The 12,717-nt window shown below is 45.7% G+C and overlaps 7 non-coding genes across 7 annotated transcripts; all 7 read right to left on the bottom strand.

Annotated features, from left to right (window-relative positions):
• Positions 1-206: 206 nt before the first annotated feature.
• Positions 207-278, bottom strand: TRNAG-UCC (transfer RNA glycine (anticodon UCC)). Its single transcript has one exon. It is a non-coding gene; the product is annotated as a tRNA-Gly (tRNA).
• Positions 279-1,799: 1,521 nt separating this feature from the next.
• TRNAG-UCC (transfer RNA glycine (anticodon UCC)) lies at positions 1,800-1,871 on the bottom strand. The gene has a single exon. It is a non-coding gene; the product is annotated as a tRNA-Gly (tRNA).
• A 1,521-nt stretch (positions 1,872-3,392) lies between these two features.
• On the bottom strand, positions 3,393-3,464 carry TRNAG-UCC (transfer RNA glycine (anticodon UCC)). Its single transcript has one exon. It is a non-coding gene; the product is annotated as a tRNA-Gly (tRNA).
• Positions 3,465-4,974: 1,510 nt separating this feature from the next.
• Positions 4,975-5,046, bottom strand: TRNAG-UCC (transfer RNA glycine (anticodon UCC)). Its single transcript has one exon. It is a non-coding gene; the product is annotated as a tRNA-Gly (tRNA).
• A 1,509-nt stretch (positions 5,047-6,555) lies between these two features.
• Positions 6,556-6,627, bottom strand: TRNAG-UCC (transfer RNA glycine (anticodon UCC)). Its single transcript has one exon. It is a non-coding gene; the product is annotated as a tRNA-Gly (tRNA).
• Positions 6,628-9,741: 3,114 nt separating this feature from the next.
• Positions 9,742-9,813, bottom strand: TRNAG-UCC (transfer RNA glycine (anticodon UCC)). Its single transcript has one exon. It is a non-coding gene; the product is annotated as a tRNA-Gly (tRNA).
• Positions 9,814-11,324: 1,511 nt separating this feature from the next.
• On the bottom strand, positions 11,325-11,396 carry TRNAG-UCC (transfer RNA glycine (anticodon UCC)). Its single transcript has one exon. It is a non-coding gene; the product is annotated as a tRNA-Gly (tRNA).
• Between the last annotated feature and the right edge of the window lie 1,321 nt (positions 11,397-12,717).

Here is a 12,717-nt window from a genome sequence, read left to right as displayed (position 1 = left end):
TTATCAGCACATGTGAGTGGTGAGTGCTTTATGGAAAATAGCATATATTGGGACAATGAATGTAGCAGATGAGGCGATCGAGATGTCTACCTACGTGTTTGATTATTTTTTTATATAACGGCTGATTATTCTGTTTCTGATATTTCAGTTTTGTGACATGTTGCATTAAAATATATCCTGCTTGGAGAATATATAAATATTTGCACTGCGTTGGCCGGGAATCGAACCCGGGTCAACTGCTTGGAAGGCAGCTATGCTCACCACTATACCACCAACGCCCTCTGATGTGTGTCCTCTAGGTTCCAGATGTTACAACGCCGAGTGCAGTGGCAATCTTGCACCGGTTCCAATCGTGCATTTGGTGTGGATACCAACATGAAAAGCTGTAGAAATTGTCTTGCAGTGGGTAAAGAACTGGGGATTGAAACCAAGGATAAAGCTGTGCAGAAGAGAAGAAATGGAAAGCAGCAGTACAAATAGTGGAAATGAGCATATGGGCAGCATCGGAAGCAAAGCAGCGAAGAGAAAGGGAGTAAATTCCATGAAATGCATAGGAGATTGATAAAAGCAGAACAAAAAGGGAAGAATTAAATTCAAAGCATGCCCCGAAAAACGTGTGAAGGTCCCACCTGTCATTTATGCTTCTAATTGGGTATCTTTACTTTCAAAGTATAGGGTTGATCCTTTGACGATCACTCTCTTGATTTACAGCAGAGACAGATAGTTGAGAAGTCTTTTCTCACATAGCTAGCACAAGCCTGCGCTTTTCCTTGCTGGCAGGGTGGAAATGACAGATTAGTCCTAGGAAGAAAAATCAAGCAATATTAGCAGAGGATGGTTTCGATCCATTGACCTCTGGGTTATGGGCCAAGCACGCTTCCGCTGCGCCACTCTGCTCCCTTGTGAAAGTGCTCTCTTTATGCAGAGGAGGAGCTTTCAGCGGAGTGGCAAGGGATTGGTGGGGCTCTCTCCTCATTTGCCTAAGCACATCGCAAGGTATGATGGGTACAGAAAATCTTCATCTTCCCCACTCACAGTCAGTCATAACTGAAAGTGCAGACCCTCTTAGGAATTAGCCGTTTCAGGCCTTTACCAAGACAGCAGCTCTCTGTCCCTGTCCTTTCTCTGTGATCCTAGCACTAGCATACTCAGGATTTGGCTTTACCTGGGAGCCAGAGATCTACCCGGTGAGGGCTTGCCCGGTGTGAGGCTTTTGAGCGTTTGGGAGCGTTCGGGACGTGAGAGGACGCTGGACAGGAAACTATGCCAATTTGAAGTATCCAACCTTCCTGCTGCAGCGAGAGGCTCTTTCCGTGGAAATCTGCCACTTGGAGTCATCTCAACTTGCCCTCTGATAAAACATTTTTCTGAGTCGCAGTTACATCCGATGGTTACAAGGTGGCGCTGCATTCAGGTGAGAGCACAAGTATGCACAAAATCTTGGGGACTTTTGCCAGATTTATCGGTGGATCTTGCCTATTATTTTCAGAGGCTAGATATCGCCTAGAAATGCTTTTTAAAATAGGGATGCTGGGGTTATAATGTCTGGTCGGGGCTCAGCCCTTTCATTGCCTGCCCCCAGCAAAATATTTATTATCAGCACATGTGAGTGGTGAGTGCTTTATGGAAAATAGCATATATTGGGACAATGAATGTAGCAGATGAGGCGATCGAGATGTCTACCTACGTGTTTGTTTATTTTTTTATATAACGGCTGATTATTCTGTTTCTGATATTTCAGTTTTGTGACATGTTGCATTAAAATATATCCTGCTTGGAGAATATATAAATATTTGCACTGCGTTGGCCGGGAATCGAACCCGGGTCAACTGCTTGGAAGGCAGCTATGCTCACCACTATACCACCAACACCCTCTGATGTGTGTCCTCTAGGTTCCAGATGTTACAACGCCGAGTGCAGTGGCAATCTTGCACCGGTTCCAATCGTGCATTTGGTGTGGATACCAACATGAAAAGCTGTAGAAATTGTCTTGCAGAGGGTAAAGAACTGGGGATTGAAACCAAGGATAAAGCTGTGCAGAAGAGAAGAAATGGAAAGCAGCAGTACAAATAGTGGAAATGAGCATATGGGCAGCATCGGAAGCAAAGCAGCGAAGAGAAAGGGAGTAAATTCCATGAAATGCATAGGAGATTGATAAAAGCAGAACAAAAAGGGAAGAATTAAATTCAAAGCATGCCCCGAAAAACGTGTGAAGGTCCCACCTGTCATTTATGCTTCTAATTGGGTATCTTTACTTTCAAAGTATAGGGTTGATCCTTTGACGATCACTCTCTTGATTTACAGCAGAGACAGATAGTTGAGAAGTCTTTTCTCACATAGCTAGCACAAGCCTGCGCTTTTCCTTGCTGGCAGGGTGGAAATGACAGATTAGTCCTAGGAAGAAAAATCAAGCAATATTAGCAGAGGATGGTTTCGATCCATCGACCTCTGGGTTATGGGCCCAGCACGCTTCCGCTGCGCCACTCTGCTCCCTTGTGAAAGTGCTCTCTTTATGCAGAGGAGGAGCTTTCAGCGGAGTGGCAAGGGATTGGTGGGGCTCTCTCCTCATTTGCCTAAGCACATCGCAAGGTATGCTGGGTACAGAAAATCTTCATCTTCCCCACTCACAGTCAGTCATAACTGAAAGTGCAGACCCTCTTAGGAATTAGCCGTTTCAGGCCTTTACCAAGACAGCAGCTCTCTGTCCCTGTCCTTTCTCTGTGATCCTAGCACTAGCATACTCAGGATTTGGCTTTACCTGGGAGCCAGAGATCTACCCGGTGAGGGCTTGCCCGGTGTGAGGCTTTTGAGCGTTTGGGAGCGTTCGGGACGTGAGAGGACGCTGGACAGGAAACTATGCCAATTTGAAGTATCCAACCTTCCTGCTGCAGCGAGAGGCTCTTTCCGTGGAAATCTGCCACTTGGAGTCATCTCAACTTGCCCTCTGATAAAACATTTTTCTGAGTCGCAGTTACATCCGATGGTTACAAGGTGGCGCTGCATTCAGGTGAGAGCACAAGTATGCACAAAATCTTGGGGACTTTTGCCAGATTTATCGGTGGATCTTGCCTATTATTTTCAGAGGCTAGATATCGCCTAGAAATGCTTTTTAAAATAGGGATGCTGGGGTTATAATGTCTGGTCGGGGCTCAGCCCTTTCATTGCCTGCCCCCAGCAAAATATTTATTATCAGCACATGTGAGTGGTGAGTGCTTTATGGAAAATAGCATATATTGGGACAATGAATGTAGCAGATGAGGCGATCGAGATGTCTACCTACGTGTTTGTTTATTTTTTTATATAACGGCTGATTATTCTGTTTCTGATATTTCAGTTTTGTGACATGTTGCATTAAAATATATCCTGCTTGGAGAATATATAAATATTTGCACTGCGTTGGCCGGGAATCGAACCCGGGTCAACTGCTTGGAAGGCAGCTATGCTCACCACTATACCACCAACACCCTCTGATGTGTGTCCTCTAGGTTCCAGATGTTACAACGCCGAGTGCAGTGGCAATCTTGCACCGGTTCCAATCGTGCATTTGGTGTGGATACCAACATGAAAAGCTGTAGAAATTGTCTTGCAGAGGGTAAAGAACTGGGGATTGAAACCAAGGATAAAGCTGTGCAGAAGAGAAGAAATGGAAAGCAGCAGTACAAATAGTGGAAATGAGCATATGGGCAGCATCGGAAGCAAAGCAGCGAAGAGAAAGGGAGTAAATTCCATGAAATGCATAGGAGATTGATAAAAGCAGAACAAAAAGGGAAGAATGAAATTCAAAGCATGCCCCGAAAAACGTGTGAAGGTCCCACCTGTCATTTATGCTTCTAATTGGGTATCTTTACTTTCAAAGTATAGGGTTGATCCTTTGACGATCACTCTCTTGATTTACAGCAGAGACAGATAGTTGAGAAGTCTTTTCTCACATAGCTAGCACAAGCCTGCGCTTTTCCTTGCTGGCAGGGTGGAAATGACAGATTAGTCCTAGGAAGAAAAATCAAGCAATATTAGCAGAGGATGGTTTCGATCCATCGACCTCTGGGTTATGGGCCCAGCACGCTTCCGCTGCGCCACTCTGCTCCCTTGTGAAAGTGCTCTCTTTATGCAGAGGAGGAGCTTTCAGCGGAGTGGCAAGGGATTGGTGGGGCTCTCTCCTCATTTGCCTAAGCACATCGCAAGGTATGCTGGGTACAGAAAATCTTCATCTTCCCCACTCACAGTCAGTCATAACTGAAAGTGCAGACCCTCTTAGGAATTAGCCGTTTCAGGCCTTTACCAAGACAGCAGCTCTCTGTCCCTGTCCTTTCTCTGTGATCCTAGCACTAGCATACTCAGGATTTGGCTTTACCTGGGAGCCAGAGATCTACCCGGTGAGGGCGAGGCTTTTGAGCGTTTGGGAGCGTTCGGGACGTGAGAGGACGCTGGACAGGAAACTATGCCAATTTGAAGTATCCAACCTTCCTGCTGCAGCGAGAGGCTCTTTCCGTGGAAATCTGCCACTTGGAGTCCTCTCAACTTGCCCTCTGATAAAACATTTTTCTGAGCCGCAGTTACATCCGATGGTTACAAGGTGGCGCTGCATTCAGGTGAGAGCACAAGTATGCACAAAATCTTGGGGACTTTTGCCAGATTTATCGGTGGATCTTGCCTATTATTTTCAGAGGCTAGATATCGCCTAGAAATGCTTTTTAAAATAGGGATGCTGGGGTTATAATGTCTGGTCGGGGCTCAGCCCTTTCATTGCCTGCCCCCAGCAAAATATTTATTATCAGCACATGTGAGTGGTGAGTGCTTTATGGAAAATAGCATATATTGGGACAATGAATGTAGCAGATGAGGCGATCGAGATGTCTACCTACGTGTTTGTTTATTTTTTTATATAACGGCTGATTATTCTGTTTCTGATATTTCAGTTTTGTGACATGTTGCATTAAAATATATCCTGCTTGGAGAATATATAAATATTTGCACTGCGTTGGCCGGGAATCGAACCCGGGTCAACTGCTTGGAAGGCAGCTATGCTCACCACTATACCACCAACGCCCTCTGATGTGTGTCCTCTAGGTTCCAGATGTTACAACGCCGAGTGCAGTGGCAATCTTGCACCGGTTCCAATCGTGCATTTGGTGTGGATACCAACATGAAAAGCTGTAGAAATTGTCTTGCAGAGGGTAAAGAACTGGGGATTGAAACCAAGGACAAAGCTGTGCAGAAGAGAAGAAATGGAAAGCAGCAGTACAAATAGTGGAAATGAGCATATGGGCAGCATCGGAAGCAAAGCAGCGAAGAGAAAGGGAGTAAATTCCATGAAATGCATAGGAGATTGATAAAAGCAGAACAAAAAGGGAAGAATTAAATTCAAAGCATGCCCCGAAAAACGTGTGAAGGTCCCACCTGTCATTTATGCTTCTAATTGGGTATCTTTACTTTCAAAGTATAGGGTTGATCCTTTGACGATCACTCTCTTGATTTACAGCAGAGACAGATAGTTGAGAAGTCTTTTCTCACATAGCTAGCACAAGCCTGCGCTTTTCCTTGCTGGCAGGGTGTAAATGACAGATTAGTCCTAGGAAGAAAAATCAAGCAATATTAGCAGAGGATGGTTTCGATCCATCGACCTCTGGGTTATGGGCCCAGCACGCTTCCGCTGCGCCACTCTGCTCCCTTGTGAAAGTGCTCTCTTTATGCAGAGGAGGAGCTTTCAGCGGAGTGGCAAGGGATTGGTGGGGCTCTCTCCTCATTTGCCTAAGCACATCGCAAGGTATGCTGGGTACAGAAAATCTTCATCTTCCCCACTCACAGTCAGTCATAACTGAAAGTGCAGACCCTCTTAGGAATTAGCCGTTTCAGGCCTTTACCAAGACAGCAGCTCTCTGTCCCTGTCCTTTCTCTGTGATCCTAGCACTAGCATACTCAGGATTTGGCTTTACCTGGGAGCCAGAGATCTACCCGGTGAGGGGAGGCTTTTGAGCGTTTGGGAGCGTTCGGGACGTGAGAGGACGCTGGACAGGAAACTATGCCAATTTGAAGTATCCAACCTTCCTGCTGCAGTGAGAGGCTCTTTCCGTGGAAATCTGCCACTTGGAGTCCTCTCAACTTGCCCTCTGATAAAACATTTTTCTGAGCCGCAGTTACATCCGATGGTTACAAGGTGGCGCTGCATTCAGGTGAGAACACAAGTATGCACAAAATCTTGGGGACTTTTGCCAGATTTATCGGTGGATCTTGCCTATTATTTTCAGAGGCTAGATATCGCCTAGAAATGCTTTTTAACATAGGGATGCTGGGGTTATAATTTCTGGTCGGGGCGCAGCCCTTTCATTGCCTGCCCCCAGCAAAATATTTATTATCAGCACATGTGAGTGGTGAGTGCTTTATGGAAAATAGCATATATTGGGACAATGAATGTAGCAGATGAGGCGATCGAGATGTCTACCTACGTGTTTGATTATTTTTTTATATAACGGCTGATTATTCTGTTTCTGATATTTCAGTTTTGTGACATGTTGCATTAAAATATATCCTGCTTGGAGAATATATAAATATTTGCACTGCGTTGGCCGGGAATCGAACCCGGGTCAACTGCTTGGAAAGCAGCTATGCTCACCACTATACCACCAACGCCCTCTGATGTGTGTCCTCTAGGTTCCAGATGTTACAACGCCGAGTGCAGTGGCAATCTTGCACCGGTTCCAATCGTGCATTTGGTGTGGATACCAACATGAAAAGCTGTAGAAATTGTCTTGCAGTGGGTAAAGAACTGGGGATTGAAACCAAGGATAAAGCTGTGCAGAAGAGAAGAAATGGAAAGCAGCAGTACAAATAGTGGAAATGAGCATATGGGCAGCATCGGAAGCAAAGCAGCGAAGAGAAAGGGAGTAAATTCCATGAAATGCATAGGAGATTGATAAAAGCAGAACAAAAAGGGAAGAATTAAATTCAAAGCATGCCCTGAAAAACGTGTGAAGGTCCCACCTGTCATTTATGCTTCTAATTGGGTATCTTTACTTTCAAAGTATAGGGTTGATCCTTTGACGATCACTCTCTTGATTTACAGCAGAGACAGATAGTTGAGAAGTCTTTTCTCACATAGCTAGCACAAGCCTGCGCTTTTCCTTGCTGGCAGGGTGGAAATGACAGATTAGTCCTAGGAAGAAAAATCAAGCAATATTAGCAGAGGATGGTTTCGATCCATCGACCTCTGGGTTATGGGCCAAGCACGCTTCCGCTGCGCCACTCTGCTCCCTTGTGAAAGTGCTCTCTTTATGCAGAGGAGGAGCTTTCAGCGGAGTGGCAAGGGATTGGTGGGGCTCTCTCCTCATTTGCCTAAGCACATCGCAAGGTATGCTGGGTACAGAAAATCTTCATCTTCCCCACTCACAGTCAGTCATAACTGAAAGTGCAGACCCTCTTAGGAATTAGCCGTTTCAGGCCTTTACCAAGACAGCAGCTCTCTGTCCCTGTCCTTTCTCTGTGATCCTAGCACTAGCATACTCAGGATTTGGCTTTACCTGGGAGCCAGAGATCTACCCGGTGAGGGCTTGCCCGGTGTGAGGCTTTTGAGCGTTTGGGAGCGTTCGGGACGTGAGAGGACGCTGGACAGGAAACTATGCCAATTTGAAGTATCCAACCTTCCTGCTGCAGCGAGAGGCTCTTTCCGTGGAAATCTGCCACTTGGAGTCATCTCAACTTGCCCTCTGATAAAACATTTTTCTGAGTCGCAGTTACATCCGATGGTTACAAGGTGGCGCTGCATTCAGGTGAGAGCACAAGTATGCACAAAATCTTGGGGACTTTTGCCAGATTTATCGGTGGATCTTGCCTATTATTTTCAGAGGCTAGATATCGCCTAGAAATGCTTTTTAAAATAGGGATGCTGGGGTTATAATGTCTGGTCGGGGCTCAGCCCTTTCATTGCCTGCCCCCAGCAAAATATTTATTATCAGCACATGTGAGTGGTGAGTGCTTTATGGAAAATAGCATATATTGGGACAATGAATGTAGCAGATGAGGCGATCGAGATGTCTACCTACGTGTTTGTTTATTTTTTTATATAACGGCTGATTATTCTGTTTCTGATATTTCAGTTTTGTGACATGTTGCATTAAAATATATCCTGCTTGGAGAATATATAAATATTTGCACTGCGTTGGCCGGGAATCGAACCCGGGTCAACTGCTTGGAAGGCAGCTATGCTCACCACTATACCTCCAACACCCTCTGATGTGTGTCCTCTAGGTTCCAGATGTTACAACGCCGAGTGCAGTGGCAATCTTGCACCGGTTCCAATCGTGCATTTGGTGTGGATACCAACATGAAAAGCTGTAGAAATTGTCTTGCAGAGGGTAAAGAACTGGGGATTGAAACCAAGGATAAAGCTGTGCAGAAGAGAAGAAATGGAAAGCAGCAGTACAAATAGTGGAAATGAGCATATGGGCAGCATCGGAAGCAAAGCAGCGAAGAGAAAGGGAGTAAATTCCATGAAATGCATAGGAGATTGATAAAAGCAGAACAAAAAGGGAAGAATTAAATTCAAAGCATGCCCCGAAAAACGTGTGAAGGTCCCACCTGTCATTTATGCTTCTAATTGGGTATCTTTACTTTCAAAGTATAGGGTTGATCCTTTGACGATCACTCTCTTGATTTACAGCAGAGACAGATAGTTGAGAAGTCTTTTCTCACATAGCTAGCACAAGCCTGCGCTTTTCCTTGCTGGCAGGGTGGAAATGACAGATTAGTCCTAGGAAGAAAAATCAAGCAATATTAGCAGAGGATGGTTTCGATCCATCGACCTCTGGGTTATGGGCCCAGCACGCTTCCGCTGCGCCACTCTGCTCCCTTGTGAAAGTGCTCTCTTTATGCAGAGGAGGAGCTTTCAGCGGAGTGGCAAGGGATTGGTGGGGCTCTCTCCTCATTTGCCTAAGCACATCGCAAGGTATGCTGGGTACAGAAAATCTTCATCTTCCCCACTCACAGTCAGTCATAACTGAAAGTGCAGACCCTCTTAGGAATTAGCCGTTTCAGGCCTTTACCAAGACAGCAGCTCTCTGTCCCTGTCCTTTCTCTGTGATCCTAGCACTAGCATACTCAGGATTTGGCTTTACCTGGGAGCCAGAGATCTACCCGGTGAGGGCTTGCCCGGTGTGAGGCTTTTGAGCGTTTGGGAGCGTTCGGGACGTGAGAGGACGCTGGACAGGAAACTATGCCAATTTGAAGTATCCAACCTTCCTGCTGCAGTGAGAGGCTCTTTCCGTGGAAATCTGCCACTTGGAGTCCTCTCAACTTGCCCTCTGATAAAACATTTTTCTGAGCCGCAGTTACATCCGATGGTTACAAGGTGGCGCTGCATTCAGGTGAGAACACAAGTATGCACAAAATCTTGGGGACTTTTGCCAGATTTATCGGTGGATCTTGCCTATTATTTTCAGAGGCTAGATATCGCCTAGAAATGCTTTTTAACATAGGGATGCTGGGGTTATAATTTCTGGTCGGGGCGCAGCCCTTTCATTGCCTGCCCCCAGCAAAATATTTATTATCAGCACATGTGAGTGGTGAGTGCTTTATGGAAAATAGCATATATTGGGACAATGAATGTAGCAGATGAGGCGATCGAGATGTCTACCTACGTGTTTGATTATTTTTTTATATAACGGCTGATTATTCTGTTTCTGATATTTCAGTTTTGTGACATGTTGCATTAAAATATATCCTGCTTGGAGAATATATAAATATTTGCACTGCGTTGGCCGGGAATCGAACCCGGGTCAACTGCTTGGAAGGCAGCTATGCTCACCACTATACCACCAACGCCCTCTGATGTGTGTCCTCTAGGTTCCAGATGTTACAACGCCGAGTGCAGTGGCAATCTTGCACCGGTTCCAATCGTGCATTTGGTGTGGATACCAACATGAAAAGCTGTAGAAATTGTCTTGCAGTGGGTAAAGAACTGGGGATTGAAACCAAGGATAAAGCTGTGCAGAAGAGAAGAAATGGAAAGCAGCAGTACAAATAGTGGAAATGAGCATATGGGCAGCATCGGAAGCAAAGCAGCGAAGAGAAAGGGAGTAAATTCCATGAAATGCATAGGAGATTGATAAAAGCAGAACAAAAAGGGAAGAATTAAATTCAAAGCATGCCCCGAAAAACGTGTGAAGGTCCCACCTGTCATTTATGCTTCTAATTGGGTATCTTTACTTTCAAAGTATAGGGTTGATCCTTTGACGATCACTCTCTTGATTTACAGCAGAGACAGATAGTTGAGAAGTCTTTTCTCACATAGCTAGCACAAGCCTGCGCTTTTCCTTGCTGGCAGGGTGGAAATGACAGATTAGTCCTAGGAAGAAAAATCAAGCAATATTAGCAGAGGATGGTTTCGATCCATCGACCTCTGGGTTATGGGCCCAGCACGCTTCCGCTGCGCCACTCTGCTCCCTTGTGAAAGTGCTCTCTTTATGCAGAGGAGGAGCTTTCAGCGGAGTGGCAAGGGATTGGTGGGGCTCTCTCCTCATTTGCCTAAGCACATCGCAAGGTATGCTGGGTACAGAAAATCTTCATCTTCCCCACTCACAGTCAGTCATAACTGAAAGTGCAGACCCTCTTAGGAATTAGCCGTTTCAGGCCTTTACCAAGACAGCAGCTCTCTGTCCCTGTCCTTTCTCTGTGATCCTAGCACTAGCATACTCAGGATTTGGCTTTACCTGGGAGCCAGAGATCTACCCGGTGAGGGCTTGCCCGGTGTGAGGCTTTTGAGCGTTTGGGACGTGAGAGGACGCTGGACAGGAAACTATGCCAATTTGAAGTATCCAACCTTCCTGCTGCAGTGAGAGGCTCTTTCCGTGGAAATCTGCCACTTGGAGTCCTCTCAACTTGCCCTCTGATAAAACATTTTTCTGAGCCGCAGTTACATCCGATGGTTACAAGGTGGCGCTGCATTCAGGTGAGAACACAAGTATGCACAAAATCTTGGGGACTTTTGCCAGATTTATCGGTGGATCTTGCCTATTATTTTCAGAGGCTAGATATCGCCTAGAAATGCTTTTTAACATAGGGATGCTGGGGTTATAATTTCTGGTCGGGGCGCAGCCCTTTCATTGCCTGCCCCCAGCAAAATATTTATTATCAGCACATGTGAGTGGTGAGTGCTTTATGGAAAATAGCATATATTGGGACAATGAATGTAGCAGATGAGGCGATCGAGATGTCTACCTACGTGTTTGATTATTTTTTTATATAACGGCTGATTATTCTGTTTCTGATATTTCAGTTTTGTGACATGTTGCATTAAAATATATCCTGCTTGGAGAATATATAAATATTTGCACTGCGTTGGCCGGGAATCGAACCCGGGTCAACTGCTTGGAAGGCAGCTATGCTCACCACTATACCACCAACGCCCTCTGATGTGTGTCCTCTAGGTTCCAGATGTTACAACGCCGAGTGCAGTGGCAATCTTGCACCGGTTCCAATCGTGCATTTGGTGTGGATACCAACATGAAAAGCTGTAGAAATTGTCTTGCAGTGGGTAAAGAACTGGGGATTGAAACCAAGGATAAAGCTGTGCAGAAGAGAAGAAATGGAAAGCAGCAGTACAAATAGTGGAAATGAGCATATGGGCAGCATCGGAAGCAAAGCAGCGAAGAGAAAGGGAGTAAATTCCATGAAATGCATAGGAGATTGATAAAAGCAGAACAAAAAGGGAAGAATTAAATTCAAAGCATGCCCCGAAAAACGTGTGAAGGTCCCACCTGTCATTTATGCTTCTAATTGGGTATCTTTACTTTCAAAGTATAGGGTTGATCCTTTGACGATCACTCTCTTGATTTACAGCAGAGACAGATAGTTGAGAAGTCTTTTCTCACATAGCTAGCACAAGCCTGCGCTTTTCCTTGCTGGCAGGGTGGAAATGACAGATTAGTCCTAGGAAGAAAAATCAAGCAATATTAGCAGAGGATGGTTTCGATCCATCGACCTCTGGGTTATGGGCCCAGCACGCTTCCGCTGCGCCACTCTGCTCCCTTGTGAAAGTGCTCTCTTTATGCAGAGGAGGAGCTTTCAGCGGAGTGGCAAGGGATTGGTGGGGCTCTCTCCTCATTTGCCTAAGCACATCGCAAGGTATGCTGGGTACAGAAAATCTTCATCTTCCCCACTCACAGTCAGTCATAACTGAAAGTGCAGACCCTCTTAGGAATTAGCCGTTTCAGGCCTTTACCAAGACAGCAGCTCTCTGTCCCTGTCCTTTCTCTGTGATCCTAGCACTAGCATACTCAGGATTTGGCTTTACCTGGGAGCCAGCGATCTACCCGGTGAGGGCTTGCCCGGTGTGAGGCTTTTGAGCGTTTGGGAGCGTTCGGGACGTGAGAGGACGCTGGACAGGAAACTATGCCAATTTGAAGTATCCAACCTTCCTGCTGCAGTGAGAGGCTCTTTCCGTGGAAATCTGCCACTTGGAGTCCTCTCAACTTGCCCTCTGATAAAACATTTTTCTGAGCCGCAGTTACATCCGATGGTTACAAGGTGGCGCTGCATTCAGGTGAGAACACAAGTATGCACAAAATCTTGGGGACTTTTGCCAGATTTATCGGTGGATCTTGCCTATTATTTTCAGAGGCTAGATATCGCCTAGAAATGCTTTTTAACATAGGGATGCTGGGGTTATAATTTCTGGTCGGGGCGCAGCCCTTTCATTGCCTGCCCCCAGCAAAATATTTATTATCA

This window comes from Triturus cristatus, chromosome 11 (genome assembly GCF_964204655.1).
Source record: "Triturus cristatus chromosome 11, aTriCri1.1, whole genome shotgun sequence".
Lineage (NCBI taxonomy): Eukaryota > Metazoa > Chordata > Amphibia > Caudata > Salamandridae > Triturus > Triturus cristatus.
This window is presented reverse-complemented; position numbering and strand designations above follow the sequence as displayed.